At 31.3% G+C, this 16,333-nt stretch overlaps 1 protein-coding gene across 3 annotated transcripts in view; it reads right to left on the reverse strand.

Annotated features, from left to right (window-relative positions):
• LOC101895914 (protein eva-1) overlaps positions 1 to 15,915 on the reverse strand; it is a 184,316-nt gene extending 168,401 nt beyond the window's left edge. Inside the window, exon 1 of one of the 3 annotated variants that reach the window (XM_059122791.1) lies at positions 14,277 to 15,915. The gene's annotated coding sequence lies outside the window, so the exon portion shown is untranslated. Of the gene's footprint in view, positions 1 to 14,238 lie in introns of all 3 variants that reach the window. The other 2 variants (XM_059122790.1, XM_059122792.1) reach the window with 2 other exon arrangements.
• Between the last annotated feature and the right edge of the window lie 418 nt (positions 15,916 to 16,333).

Here is a 16,333-nt window from a genome sequence, read left to right on the forward strand (position 1 = left end):
ATCGAATTTTAAAATAGAAGTACATTCTATTGACAAACTATATAAGGATCTTTAAACATTTTCTGTAAAAAATCAGCGAACAAGTTGAAGATTTTTTCAATGTGTTATTCTTCTTTTGTCAATTTTTTTTTCAATTTGTATTATCTAATTGAATTCAGTAAATTTTTTGTGGACAAAATAAAGAATAATTTTTCACTATATACAAATTTTCACCAAAAAATTAAATAAGTGGGAAATACGATGTTAACTGACATCTACCTTTCAACTCCAGGGCCGACATCGTGGTTCAGCTGGAAGATGCGAACACATTTGAACAAACGAAAATTACCGAAAAACCCTAATGGGGCTCATTTCAAAGCGTGGAACTACTTCTTTCCTGTCTCAATAATCCGCCCAATGTACAATCAGAAAAATACCAAATATAAAGGGTGGAAAATAGTAGAGCGAATGGGACTCTTAGTAAGAAAAGAATTTCTATCCTTCCAGAAATTCTTCCCAAACATTCGAGATACCTTTAATCGCTTTTGCAGGTCATGATATCGATCATAACTCACGGATAAGGGTACAACCCGATTTCATATTTATATAACCATCGTATGATTTAAGTTTTTTTGGTGTCTTGGTCACTTTTTTAATATTTTGGTCACTTTTTGAAATTTTCAGAGTAGGGCCCATTTTGGTTTTGACCATATTCATTAATTGATTTGGCTAAAAATTGTATTTATGCTACCCTGGGGTAGGGAACCATCATACAGATAATTGCCACACAGGAATTTATTTAAGTAAAGTCCCTACATTGGAGTATCTCCAAGTCCACTTTCACATCTAATTGGTGGTCAGAAAAGAAAATTTTGTTTTTTATTGAATTTGTAACCCCCAAGAGAATATTGGTTGGGCCACGTTTTGTTATAACCCTTATATAAATGTATCCCTGATTTCAGCTGTGACCGTGGTCTTGGCCACGTTTTTCAACTGATTTGGCCATTATTTGCTGTATTTAGGCTACTTTGTGAGTAGAGAACCGTCTTACAGAAAAATGTCAACATACGTAAATATTTTGGTACAGTCCCCATATAGTCCCCAGGCCCGCCGATCTATAGTGATGTTTACCGATTGGCGGACAACAACGCGGGTATTGTTTAATCGTCATTGAATTTTACTATGAACAAGAACATAGACTTTTTGGGGACTCTAATGCGCAATTTGAGGTGCTATGGTAATGGGTGTAAAAGCGTAATTAACTTTGACTATTCAGAAATTATTTTGATTAGTCGAATCAATATTTATATTAAAATTTGTTCACCTTTATGAGCTAGATTTGTGAAATATTATGCTATGCTAAATTTGCATTAAAGACTAAAACTACGGGCCGGCAACGCGGACAAATCCGAGGAGAAATTTCAATACCAACCATCCTATACACAGTACAAATTGTTCTGTTAAATTTTGAAGCTCTACGTCAAATAATGTGGGCTGTATCGTAATTTAAATAAACAGACATACAGACGGAGCCTATGACGAACATTTAGGGATGTTACAAACGGAATGAAAAAGTTAATATACCCTCCTTTCCAAGGTGGGGGATATAATAAGCATTAAAGACTAAAATTACGGGCCGGCAACGCGGACCGGGCCAGCTAGTAATATAATATAATATAATATAATATAATATAATATAATATAATATAATATAATATAATATAATATAATATAATATAATATAATATATATAATATAATATAATATAATATATATAAATATAATATAATATAATATAATATAATATAATATATATAATATAATATAATATAATATAATATAATATAATATAATATAATATAATATAATATAATATAATATAATATAATATAATATAATATAATATAATATAATATAATATATATAATATAATATATATAATATAATATAATATAATATAATATAATATAATATAATATAATATAATATATATAATATAATATAATATAATATATATAATATAATATAATATAATATAATATAATATAATATAATATAATATATAATATAATATAATATAATATAATAATATAATATAATATAATATAATATAATATAATATAATATAATATAATATAATATATATAATATAATTATTAATATAATATAATATAATATAATATAATATAATATATATAATATAATATAATATAATATAATATAATATAATATAATATAATATAATATATATAATATAATATAATATAATATAATATAATATAATATAATATAATATAATATAATAATATAATATAATATAATATAATATAATATAATATAATATAATATAATATAATATAATATAATATAATATAATATAATATAATATAATATAATATAATATAATATAATATATATAATATAATAATATAATATAATATAATATAATATAATATAATATAATATAATATAATATAATATAATATAATATAATATAATATAATATAATATAATATAATATAATATAATATAATATATAATATAATATAATATAATATAATATAATATAATATATATATAATATATATAATATAATAATAATATAATATAATATATATAATATAATAATATAATATCATATAATATAATATAAATATAATAAATATAATATTAATATAATATAATATAATATAATATAATAATATAATATAATATATATAATATAATAATATAATATAATATAATATAATAATATAATATAATATAATATAATATAATATAATATAATATAATATATATTAATATAATATAATATAATATAATATAATATAATATAATATAATATAATATAATATAATATAATATAATATAATATAATATAATATAATATAATTAATATAATATAATATAATATAATATAATATAATATAATATATATAATATAATATAATATAATATAATATAATATAATATAATATAATATAATATAATATAATATAATATAATATAATATAATATAATATAATATAATATAATATAATATAATATAATATAATATAATATAATATAATATAATATAATATAATATAATAATATAATATATAATAATATAATATAATATAATATAATATAATATAATATAATATAATATAATATAATATAATATAATATAATATAATATAATATAATATAATATATATAATATAATATAATATAATATAATATAATATAATATAATATAATATAATATAATATAATATAATATATATAATATAATATAATATAATATAATATAATATAATATAATATAATATAATATAATAATGAATTAGAGTAATTTGAAATGATAATTTGAAGTGATTATATTCAAGTGATTGAATCTTCAACAAAACGAACATAAAATCTCATCTTAAGTGAAGGGGAAACTAATTGTGCATAATTTTCAAATATTCAATAATATATGAGGTGTCTGATTTTTTCTTAAAATATAGCCCAGCCCAAAATTTCCTCAATTGTATATTACCCACACAACACGTCCATGTTCACATATATTTGTTAAACGAACCACTAATTATAATTATCCAGGGTGGTGTATAGTCGTCCCTGCACGACTTTCGTACATTTCTCACTGGCATGTTTTTAGTATAATAGAAAATAGTGATGCTGATATATTGCTCGCAACTGTCGAAACAGTATCTTAAATGGTACTAGTTCTATCTTTTTCTAAGAAAACAGATTTCTTATCAAATTAATTTTTTTTCAAACGAATCACTATTAATCAAGTCTGAAGAGTGGTGTACGCTTTAATCTCTTAACCGCACAAAACGATTTGGATGTAAAAACAAGTCAATTACTCAAATGAATTACCTTAAGCACACATTAGACAGCGTAACTGTCTTGAGAATCTGGCAGACACATACACCAGATATTCCTTAAATCCAAATATTTGCAAATAATCCGAAAAATTTAAGGTACATGACACGTAGACTTCCGCCGAACTCCATTGACGTTTGCAAATATAAATATTTATATTTTATTCACGGTATGTACTCAACATTGTGTACAAAATAAACAGGCATACAATTGGTGTGTGTTCGACAAACGCTGCCGAACGAAATATACAAATCATATCCACCATATGCTCCATGCATTTGGTTGCGGAACGGGGACGAGGATGGGAGCGGTGCCATGAATTCATATTCCAATTGTAGCTGCTGTCGAAGCTTCTGTTTGTGTTGAGGTAACAGTCGGTGATGATTTGCTTGAAGCTGGCTTAATGGATGACGAGTGCGTTGGTGTTGAATGTATGTAAATATGTTCGTTTGTATGTAAACTAGTCTATTCTTCTTCATCTATGCAAACTTGGAGTATGAATGTATCGTATCATTCGGTGTGGGCGTGTATGTGTACATGAGCAAATATACACCAATATTTAGAACATAGGTATGTACATCAGCATCATAGCCATCATCATCAATATATGAATGTATGTATGTATGTATTTATTGCTTATGTAAGGCTTTGACTAAGTATACATACTTGTATATGAATTTTACAGCTCGCACAGGGCGCCATAATCCTCTAAATCATTATCCTATGTAGGATGCTATGTAAATGGATTTGTAACTTTTCAGTTTTCTTGTAATCTTGAATATCAAAGAATCATTGCTTGTATAGGACATACCCAATGTAAAGAAATACGGTCGATTTTAGACCCGAAATGAAATGATGTAGCACATTCATCATTTTTATACTATTTACTTTTGCTGTATTGCGGGTGTCCTTTTTAATATTTTCTTCAAATATTTAAAAAAATTTAATTTTATTTAAACAGTAAACAGTTTTAGGCCTCGTAAGCTTAATTTCTAGTTAAACAATAAGCTCACTATGGATGTTGTCAATACACAACGGAAAATATGCGAGAAGGCCAAACAAGAAGCCCATTGAAATGGGATAAGATACATAAATATATCACACGAAATAAAATGTCTAACAAGAGAAAGGAGCTATGGTTTAGGTTACAGATTAACTGACATAAGCAAGTGAAGCTATATTTTACAAGTATATAACTCGATACTTTTTTTGTGACAATGCAAAACGGGTGGACATTTATAGTCCATCAAACAAATATTTTCATAATAAAACAAGCAAAAAAGCAGATATGCTCGGCCGGGCCAAACTTTTCATATCCAGTCTCACCTCCACATGGAAGGCACTTGGCAAATTGTAAAAAAAAAAAATTCAAAAATGTCGATATAATTTACAAGATTTCGAATATCAGGTATTACTGTTATATGGGGCTGTACGAAAACGTAGACCCTCACCGCCAATTGTCTGTCAGAAAAGATGATGCCTATTACGAACTCCAAATACCAAGTTTAATATAATTCTGTTAAAATAGTCATCAATATATTATATTATGTTGGAATGTACCGTTTATGGGGGCTACACGAAGACGTGAATTTGCATGGCTAATTTTCTGTCATATGAAGCAGCAAAAAACCTCTACAAATTCCGAATTTGAAATAATTCTGGTGAAAAGTGTGGCTAGAATCGTGAAAATGTCGAATATAGGGAGTGACAGTTATATGGAAGATATATGAAGATGTGGAGCTGTATTGGATTATTGTGTTTCATTCTTCTGTACTTAATCCACTATTCTTTACCTATAAATCTTTTAAATGCCACTCTTCTAATCCAACTTCTTCAATTGCTGATGCCGTATTATTGCTCACTAAAAAACTTACTTCATATTCTCTCTTCCATTCTATAAAAAATACCAACATATTCTCTAACTCCCCAATTGCTCCCACTTTATCTATAGATATAAACATTTCCCGCTCCCTACTGATGTCACTCTGGTCGGTCATGAGCTCATCAAAATCCCCAAAGGGACTGTAATTTTTTTTGTTTCAAAGACGTCTTCTTTTACGAATCAAATAACTTTGTGTAATAGGTTCTAAAATTGTTAATAGATATGCACCTTCCGATTTCCTTATATCATCTATTAGGAAAAATTTGCCTTTAAGAGCACATTGATATTATTAATTTTTTATACTAACTTCCATTGCACTTATTATTCATGTATTGAATAGCTCTAACTCCAACAATCCGGGTTATCGCCTCATCGGTCGGCGGTAATATATGTTACGACACAACCGCATAACTTAAGCGTATTATTTCATGTTTTGTGTTTTCAGAAAAGTGAGTCACGCGAGAAGTGGTCACTCTGATCCCGAATAAAACATGAAGATAAAACATGAGAGAATTCCTTCGCCTATATATTTATCAGTCTATGTTTTTACAATTTGGGAGTTAAATTGTTGTTTTGATAAGGGATATAATCTCATCTTTATTAAAGTTCTATTTGTGATGTCACATTTTATAACAAAATTTGTGTTGCTTAAATAGTCAGATCTAAATAACTCAAATTCATTATTGTTATATAGTTTGCCGGTAAAATATTTAGAGTTTTCCGAAATAATGAATTTCGAATAATTGTTTTGAATAACATATTTAATGTGTTACAAATCATGAAATATAACAAAAGATAAAACAAGTAGAAAACAGTAAGTTCACACCTTTGACTTTAAATAAAATCTTTACAAAAAAAGAAAAAAATATCCATTGACAATTTTGTTAAAACCTTAAGAAAAAATTATATAGGGAGTAACCGTTATTTTGGGTTCTTTTGTTACAGGTACCTAATAGGAACTTCAAATACGAAATTTGAAACAATTCCTGAATCATCAAAATGCCGAATATAGGTACCGATATATGGGGGCTATACGAAGACCTAGACCTGCATGGGCAATTTTCCGTCACAGGCTGTAGAACCTTTTAGGAAGATCAAATACGAAATTGGAAAAAATTACGGTGGGTAACGTATCTAAAATCATCAAATGTAGCACCCAGTACGAACTTTCAAATTCGCGTTATTTCGTTTGTAATTCAAATTATTCCATTTGTTATTCAAAACATATAAAATATTATTAAAGTTATTTCTTATGTATTTGTGAAATATTACATTTGAAATTCGAAATTATATTCATGCACTCTACTTTGTTTTAAAGAAAAAAAATATTTTTCGGCCTTTCGAAGATCAGAGGTCTAATAGTCAACCGAATTTAAAAAGATTTGTTATTTTGTGAAAAAACTGTCAACAAAAACTTGTCGATACAGATGCAAGTTGTAACATATACCCCACATAACTGTGCCATCAGCCGGCTACCCATCTGTTTTTCTTTATCAATTTAAATACTATTTTATTCGAAATATTTAATAAATTTCATAAATATGAGGGAATGACTTAGAACCAATGAATTCGTGTATATATGTATGGATATATGTAATTGTAAAATTGTATCATTGATCGGAAATCACTTCAATAACTGTTAATCCAAAGCAAAGCAAAGCATGAATGCGTGTCATCTACGATGATAATTTAATCTGTACTCAGCAATGCAAAATGAATATCTTGACAGCATGCAGCAATATTGAAATGTAATTAAAGATATTTCATTTGCAGTAAGGATAAACCGAACAGATAGTAGTGAATTTTGTAATTGTTTCATGTCAAATATTCATTATGTAATGAAAAATTTAAAGCGTTATCATGTAAGTGTAAGAATTTCAATAGCAATATTTGTAGAGGTGTTTTTAATTGTGGGAGAGATAGTGTTTTGTTTGAAAATTAAATTTATTAAGCATCTTTATTATCATCATCTAAGAATTTTTACTAAAGAGCTATAGTGTTCTAAAGCCAAACTGAAAACTCGATATTAAGGGTAGATATCGAAATTGAATTCCAAGCCAAAAATGAACGCCATAGAAGCCTTTGAGTAATTTAAATAAACATAAAAAACTATCTTATTTTTGCCGTAAAATAACTATTCGAACACATCCTTTGAATCAAAAATTAAGAACTGTCAAATTTGGCATATGGAGATTCACGCCAGATGAAAAAAGTTATATTTTTACAAATGCTTTGAAAACCGATGAAAAATATACTTTCCATTTTCGTTTGAAATTAAGCTATGTTTAGAAATGTATTATTTGTGGGGTAGGGTTTAAGATGTAGGCTTTGGTCTAAAAATGTAAAAATGAATAAAAACAAGTAAAAAAACTGTAAATTCGGCTGGGCAGAACTTTGGATACCATCCACCATTTGGAATGAATTTGGCAACATTCAAGAAAATAAAATCCTTAATTCTTTTTTAAATCTTAAAAATACCGAATGTAGCCATTATATTAGGGTCTATGCGACGACGTGGACCTGCATAGGCGGCTTTTCCCATAAACCATTACAATATTCAAATGCGAAACTTAAAAAAAACGGTGAATAATGAAGCTAAAATCATCAAAATACCGAATATAGGTAGGTACCATGGAAGCTATACAAAAACGTAGACCTGCACAGACACTTTTCTATCATAGGCTGTAGGATCCATTGCGAACTTCAAATATCAAATTTGAAACAATTTCGGTGAATAATGTCGCTAAAATCGTCAAAGTACCGAATATCGGGAGGTACTGATAAATGGGGGCTTGGTCCTGCATCGACAATTTTCTGTCATAGATTGTAGTACCTACTATGAGCTTCGATTACGAAATTTGAAACAATTCCGGTGAATAATGTCGTTAAAATAATCAAAATACCGAATATGGGGAGGTACCGTTATATGGGGACTATAACTAAACGTGGACCTATATAGGTCAATAACAAAAGTCCTGCAGACGAAACACACATTTTAGTTAAATTTTATGTATCTACTTCAATTCGTTCGGGAGCTAGAGTGATTTCAACAGACGGACAGACGGACGTTCATCGTCTGATGATTAAGAAAATATATAATTTGTAAAATGTATATTTCGATGTCTTACAAAGGGAATGACAAATTAGACATATACCTTCCATACTATGGTGGAGGGTATAAAAATATAAACTCGTAACACATCGAAATAATGGTTAGCAAATTACATCGACCGTCTTTTCCATGAGATCTAAGTCAATTTGGGCCTCCATCGTGAGCCGACCTAAACCTTGTTGCTGTAAATACCTATGGAAATTCTCCTACACTTTTAAGCGATGAGTCTGCATTAATATGATCTATTATTTATTATATCCAATTTCCCCTTCCTTGAAGATGTTCCTCCTCAACGGATACTCTAAAGAGGGGTTTCGGAACATAGCCATTTAAACCGTTTTAAATGTATTTGTATTTTTTATAAAGAAGACAATTTTTTAAACTTGAGATTTTATTTACAGAACGATCTACATATATACTCTCCCGTCTTCACAACATTGAGAACAATAGCAATCTGAAAAATGTTTTATTTACATGGAGGTACCTAATGCAATCTAAATGCTTTTGGCAATTACAAAAAATAGTCATTAACATTATGAAACACCATGTAAAATCGAACTCAAATAGAACAAAAGAATGAGAGAACAAAAAGAAAAATCGAATTCCAATACTGCATTGTTCGAATTGGAAAATCGGACAAAAGAGTCTGTCGAACATTCAAATCTAAGATTTAATTATGACTTTCCCTTAGGCTGCAACATTGGTCAATTTGAAATGCAAAGAACGAACGATGCTACTATTTTCCAATGTAACCAAAAATACCAAGGACTGGAGAGTGAATGGTCAGAGCAAGTATTAATTCTACCAAGGACAATCCATTGGGCATCGCCTCAATACAATTCACGAAAATTGCATATACACAGATACAGATACACACACACACACACCAAAATTTAGTAGTATAATCATTATCAATTCCCAAAATAAAGTAATTTGAATGGTGATATGAAATATATATACAAGTAAATACAATTTGGTTTAATTTACATACAAATTAGCATTTGTTTATTCTAAACTGAGTGCGAAGACGAGAACACACAACATACGACCTATTACGACATTCCGGTTGAGTGATAAAAACAAACACAATAAAAATCGAAAATGCCAAAGTGTTTGCAAATATCAAAAAAAAAAGTTTATTTATAGAAGTGTGACTTTGTGTGGGAAGAACAGATAATCTTAGTTTAGATCGTGAGGTGAGACACGTCCTTTCGCTATATCTCAAGAAGAACTAATTGCAGAATCGAGAAGTATGGAAATGTATACATGGACCCGCTGAACTTTGAATACCCTCCACCATTTGGAACGAATTTGGCAAAATAAAATTTAATTAATAATTATGTTAAAATCTTAAAAATACCGAATGTAGCTGTTATATTAGGGTCCATGCGACGACGTGGACATGCGTAGGCAACTTTTGTCATAAACCATTACAATATTCAAATGCGAAACTTAAAAAAATGGTGAATAATGTAGCTAAAATCATCAAAATACCGAATATAGGGAGGTACAATGGGGGGCTATACCAAAACGTAAACCTGCAAAGACACTTTTCTGTCATAGGCAGTAGAATCCACTACGAACTTCAAATACCAAATCTGATACAATTTCGGTAAATAATGTCGCTAAAATCATTAAAATACCGAATATCGGGAAGTGTCGTTATATGAGGGTTATACGAAGGCGTGGACCTGCACGGACAATTTTCTGTCATAGTCTGTATTATCCATTGCGAACTTCAAATACCAACTTTGAAACATATCCGGTCAATAATGTCGCTTAAATCACCAAAATACCGAAAATGGGAGGTACCAATGTATGGGGCTATACAAAAACGTGGATTTTCATGGCCCATTTTCAATACCAACAAGTTAAAATGCAGTAAGTTCGGCCGGGCCGAACTTTGAATACCCTCCACCATTTGGAACGAATTTGGAAATAAAATCCTTAAAAAATTCTGTTAAAATTTTAAAAATACCGAATATAGCCGTTATATTAGTGTCTATACGCCGTGGACCTACATAGGCATTGTTTGTCATAAGTCATTACCAAATTCAAATTCGAAACTTAAAATAAACGGTGAATAATGTAGCTTAAATCGTCAAAATATCGTATATAGGGAGGTAGCGTTATATCGGAGCTGTGCGAAGACCTGGACAAGCATAGACAATTTTCTGTCATAAGCTTTAGCATCCATTACGAACTTTAAATGCAAAGCGTGGACCTGCACGGACAATTTTCTGTCATAGTATCCATTGCGAACTTCAAATACCAAATTTGAAACATTTCCGGTCAATAATGTTGTTAAATCACCAAAATACCAAAAAGAGGGAGGTACCATATATGGGGCTATACCAAAACGAGGGTTTTCATGGCCCATTTTCAATACAAAAATCCTGCAAACATAATATACATTTGAGTAAAATTGTATCAACCTGCTTCATTTCGTTCGAAGGCTAGAGTGATTTCCACAGATGGACAGACGGATATCGCTAAATCGACATAGAATTTAATGCTGATCAAGAATGTATATACTTTGTGGGGTCAAAAATGTATATTTCGAGGGGTTAAAAATGGAATGACAATATTAATATACCCTCCATACTATGGTGGAGGATATACAAAAAATCAACGTTCAGAATTATTAATCCGTCTACCTATAGCAGCACAATAATAGGTGTATACGTTGGAAACAATGTAGTTGTTGTGGACAAAAAATGCATCACTATAGAAACAATCTTGCTGTGACAAAGATTTGCTAATAGAACTTGAGTGAAACGTGGAGGGTTTCTGGTGTTTACATAATTCACATATGCTTAATCGCAATAAGTTGGAAATAATTACTACTCTCCAAATATGCCTGATGTGCCCCTTAATCGACTGCGAAACGCGTCGCATAGTGGTGAGTATGGGATAGCATCTGTCTGGCTTTCCTTTTCACTGCGAATTTCACATCACCAAGCTCATCTCGAAAGTGAAATAAACGCACAAGGTTAACGGATTTTGTCTTAAAAAGTGAAACGGCCAGGAAATCCCAAACGTAGTATCCTTTGAAATTTTATAAGCTTTATGTTATATTTAAAACATAGGCCATTTCATATTATCTTAAACAGCCATAAGAGGGTCCCAGCTACCAATTTACTTATTGCCTTAAGTTCGGCCGGACATCATCGAAATAACGGTTTTAGACCCTAGGTCTCTTTGGACCAAATCCGTTTCAGGACATTTGGAGTCATCTAGGGAAGTCCGTACGTCCGTTTGTCTGTCTGACTGCGCACCATAACTCTTGAAAAGAGTGCCCGATTTCGTCAAAACTTGGTACATCGTAACATTATTATGAAATTTAGATCAAGTTCGGAGATGGGCAATGTCGGCCCACTCATCCTGGTATCTCCTCCACATATGTAAAAATTTTCAATACTCTCTTAAAAAAAATACTCAGCGAAAATAGTTTTCCAATTAACGAAATGGAATAATTCGTTCCACTATATTTGGTACTCCCTACACATTTCAATATTTTTCAATAGTAATGGAAGTATTCAATAGGGACAAAACCTGACACGTAATATTTATATCAGACTTAGGCCAGATAAAAAATGGAAATTTTGGCCCCTCCTTCGGAAGCTCTGCCATAAAAGGCCGACAGTTTATATTATCATAAAACAAATCAAAATATCTTCTTCTATATCTACAGGGTTGCCCATATTCGACGGACCCATGTTTCTTACTGGGCCCATTCCAATCGACGAGGCTTGTCCGCAGGCAACATTCTTTGCGTCAATTGAATTTTTCTTGGGGACCTCTCAACACTGGCTCGTACGACAGCGATATTCTCGGCCGATCGCCTTGGTCGACTTTTATATGGCCTCTTCGGATTAGAAAGAGCCTTACCAGTCGAAAATGTTTCCTATAAACGCTTAATGATGTTCTTGGAAGGCGCACTTCTCACATTTTTTAAAAGCACGTTGAGTTTTCACAATTGAATTCTTCTGTTGAATGTAAATTTCAACTATTTCAGAGCGCTCGCGTGGCGTGTATTGGTACATGATAAAAATCTGCTTGGACTGACGCTTCAAACGCGGTATGTCATTAAGCGATGTGACATCTCTGTCAAAAGTTATGGCGTTGCCAGATGGGCCCGTCGAATATGGGCAACCCTGTATAAAAGAGGAAAATATTTGTAAGTTTGTTTGTTTGTTTGTAATTTATAGACTCAAAAACTGCTAAACAGATTTTCCTGAAAATTTCCAAAAATACTACAGAATAGCCTGAAAGTATCATAGGCTACATAAATGTTTGAAATTCCACTTGGAGATATCGGAGGTACCTCCAGAAAATTTAGTTTTTCAATGCATCAATATATATTGATCGGTTATAGATACAAATTTCCAAATTTAGAATGTGTAACGGAAATCGGTACAAAAATGAACTTCCCAAATTGTATTGAAACCGGTTCAGATTTGAATATAACTCCCATATATATTTTCGGCCGATCTCACATATTTGATGCACCAATCATTGTATGTTTGTCCGATTCCAATTAAATTTGAAGTCAGTAACGGAATTTGGTACAAAAACAAATTTGCCAAATTATATTGAAATCGGTCCAGATTAGGCCAAATTCACATATTTGATGCACCAAACACGATATGTATGACTGATTTCAATGAATTTATCAATGCGCATGAGCACAATATAATTATTTCCACGTGTCTGGGATTTAAACCATTTCATTTCTCAATTCCCCTAATTGTCATATTTTGCAGGAACTAATCTCTTTTCTGCTTCCAAAAAATTGCCTCTGCAAAGAGTTCTGACAAAATAAATTTCTGCGAAGAATAATTTATAGATTTGTTCATTTAACTAGAAAATTGATTCAAGTAGAGAGTCGGTGCAAATATAGCTATTGGAGACAATTCTAGGAATAATTTAGGAATTTTACTTTATTAAAACTCAGGCATAATCCAATAACAAGTTGCTGTATTAAGACAATGGAATATTTTGGATATTTTTGAGAGTATCGGAATTGGGTCAGCAATTAGCCTATGCAGTCGGTTGAGAAGCACAAATGGTGTACTTATAAATAATTGATAGTCAGATTTTCAGACTCAATTTGTTGTGATAACGATTTGCGTAATGGCAATTATCCCACGTGTTTTTGCTCCCCAGATCAGTTCGATTGGAACGATTGTTGAATTTACAACTCCTTCATAATTGTGAAAGCAATCCTTTATTCTCAATTACTTTTTCATTTCATTTTCTGTTTTCTGTAAAAATTCAAATGCACATCGAGATTTGTAATTCAATTCATACATCAAATATATGTGTGTGCGTGTGTGTATGAATGTATACTAGGGTACCTATGAATATATATTAACTAATTTGAATTTACTTTGAATAATGATTATAGCTGCTTTATTTCCATCGTACAATTCAATTTGGTGTTATTGTTGTAGCTCCAGTTCCAGTTAGAAAATCCTCTTTTCTTCTATTCTTCACAGCATGCACGACGGTTTTCGAACGCAGCGGGTGGGTGGGTGACTGTAGGGTCATCAGTCACACAGTTGGACAGACAGAGAGACAGACAGTTAAGCCACTTGGCAATGCAGAGTAGATTTTCACTTTCACACTGAATTTTATCACTGTTAATTTTCCTTCTTTTTTGTCGTGGTATGCTCTTCGGCAATTTATCATCGATTTCGTTTTGCAAATAATCAACTCGAATATTTTTCTTTGGGTACGTTGTCGTTGTTTTTGTAGCTATTATTTTCGTAACATTGGCAGTATAAACACTTTATCACCATCATCATCATTGCCATCACTACCACCGACATCATCATCATCTTCATCATTGTCATCACTGTTATTATTATTATCACTGTGTTGTCGTTGTTTTTGAGGTTGGCATCGTCGTCGTCTTCTTCTTCGGCGTAATCATGGTAGCATCGTGCTAGCTCACAAAGTATGCTCCAGATATTCAAATATAAACAGAAAAATATTTTCACAGTTTTTTTTTTTATATCACTGTGATAATATTTGCGTAACAAATTGTGTATTTATGTGAGTAAATTATGTATTCGTATGTTATCTTACAATTTGACATGACTTTTGGTGTCACGACTCTGCACACAACCTTCACATTTGATTGATTCGGTTTGAGTTTGGTAGGCAAATGATAAAAAACAAAAATAAATCACTGAGCAGAACAGACTCCGAACTACTGAAGCTGGGCGACCGACACTTTGATGTGTTTTATCCACTACTTGAGTGATAATCACAAGTTAAAACTGTTGGATTCACTTTCGTTTCGCACCAACACTATTTGTTCACTTCGTTCACAAACCGTGACATTTGAGGTCGTTAGCTCTCCCTCTCTTCCCGTCGATGGGCAAAACGTTTAGCATTTATACGATTCCGCACAATTACATCTGCACTTGCGATCGACCCACACACAGGCACACGCACCTACTTACACTCAAACAGACATATGGACGTATCCATCTAGCTGGTTACTATAGATTTTTATCAAAACGGCGGAGACAAGTGGGTCTTTTTTCGCTTCAGCGTGCAATTTGCAAATAGTGTCAAGCCGTCACGAACCCGCGCACACCGCATTCGCTAAAACAGCACTCACGTCGGCCTTGATACGTGTCAACAGCATCTGTGCTTTGTGGTAACAGTGTTTCAAAAAACAAAACCGTAGAAAGGCACAGATTCGCTCGGTATTACTATGCCACTGGGATATTCGGACACACACACATACACACGACCACACTTTGTTCACGAACTCTGAAGATATATTTTTTCGGTTCTAAAGCTCCGCGATAAATCTTTCATTTTCTTTGCGCTCCTTTTAATAGGCCTTTTATTGTTATTTATTGAATGCAGGCAATAAATATAGCAACACATTCACCAGCGCGCTCGGTATGCTAGCGTCCCAGAAAATGCTATTTTGTGTCCGACGTCACGATGTCAACGTATCCAAGGAGCCCGTTTGACTAAAGGCGCCACCAGTAGCCCGACACCGAAATACCACTGAGTGTTGTGTGTGTCTTCGAGTTCGTGCAGCGGCATTTGCCCAAAAATTCATTTGTCAGGCACCGTGCATTTGCTTGGGTGCCACAACAAACTGCTGCGAGAGCATTATCCCCATTTGTCTCTCTGTCATTTTCTCACTGCGCCTGTCGCCTTACGCGAGAAAATAGAAAAATACGGCTCTCTCGTTTTGTGGTTTTGTAGCTGGCGTGGTGAAAAATGTTTTGTTATTGAAATTTGGTCTCATGCAATAGTTACTCTTATACGACAGAATCTTTCCACTGCTTGATTGAAGGTGACCAGATGTGTTATGAAATCTAATTTTGATGGAATACTTTCTATGAGTGTTGCAAAGAACATGTAATAATTTACGAGAACATCAAAACTTGACACAGAGTTGCAATTTTTCGTTTAATTTGTAATTCATTATCTAACGTTTTACAACACTTTCT

This window comes from Musca domestica, unplaced genomic scaffold, assembly GCF_030504385.1.
Source record: "Musca domestica strain aabys unplaced genomic scaffold, Musca_domestica.polishedcontigs.V.1.1 21, whole genome shotgun sequence".
Taxonomy (NCBI): Eukaryota; Metazoa; Arthropoda; class Insecta; order Diptera; family Muscidae; genus Musca; species Musca domestica.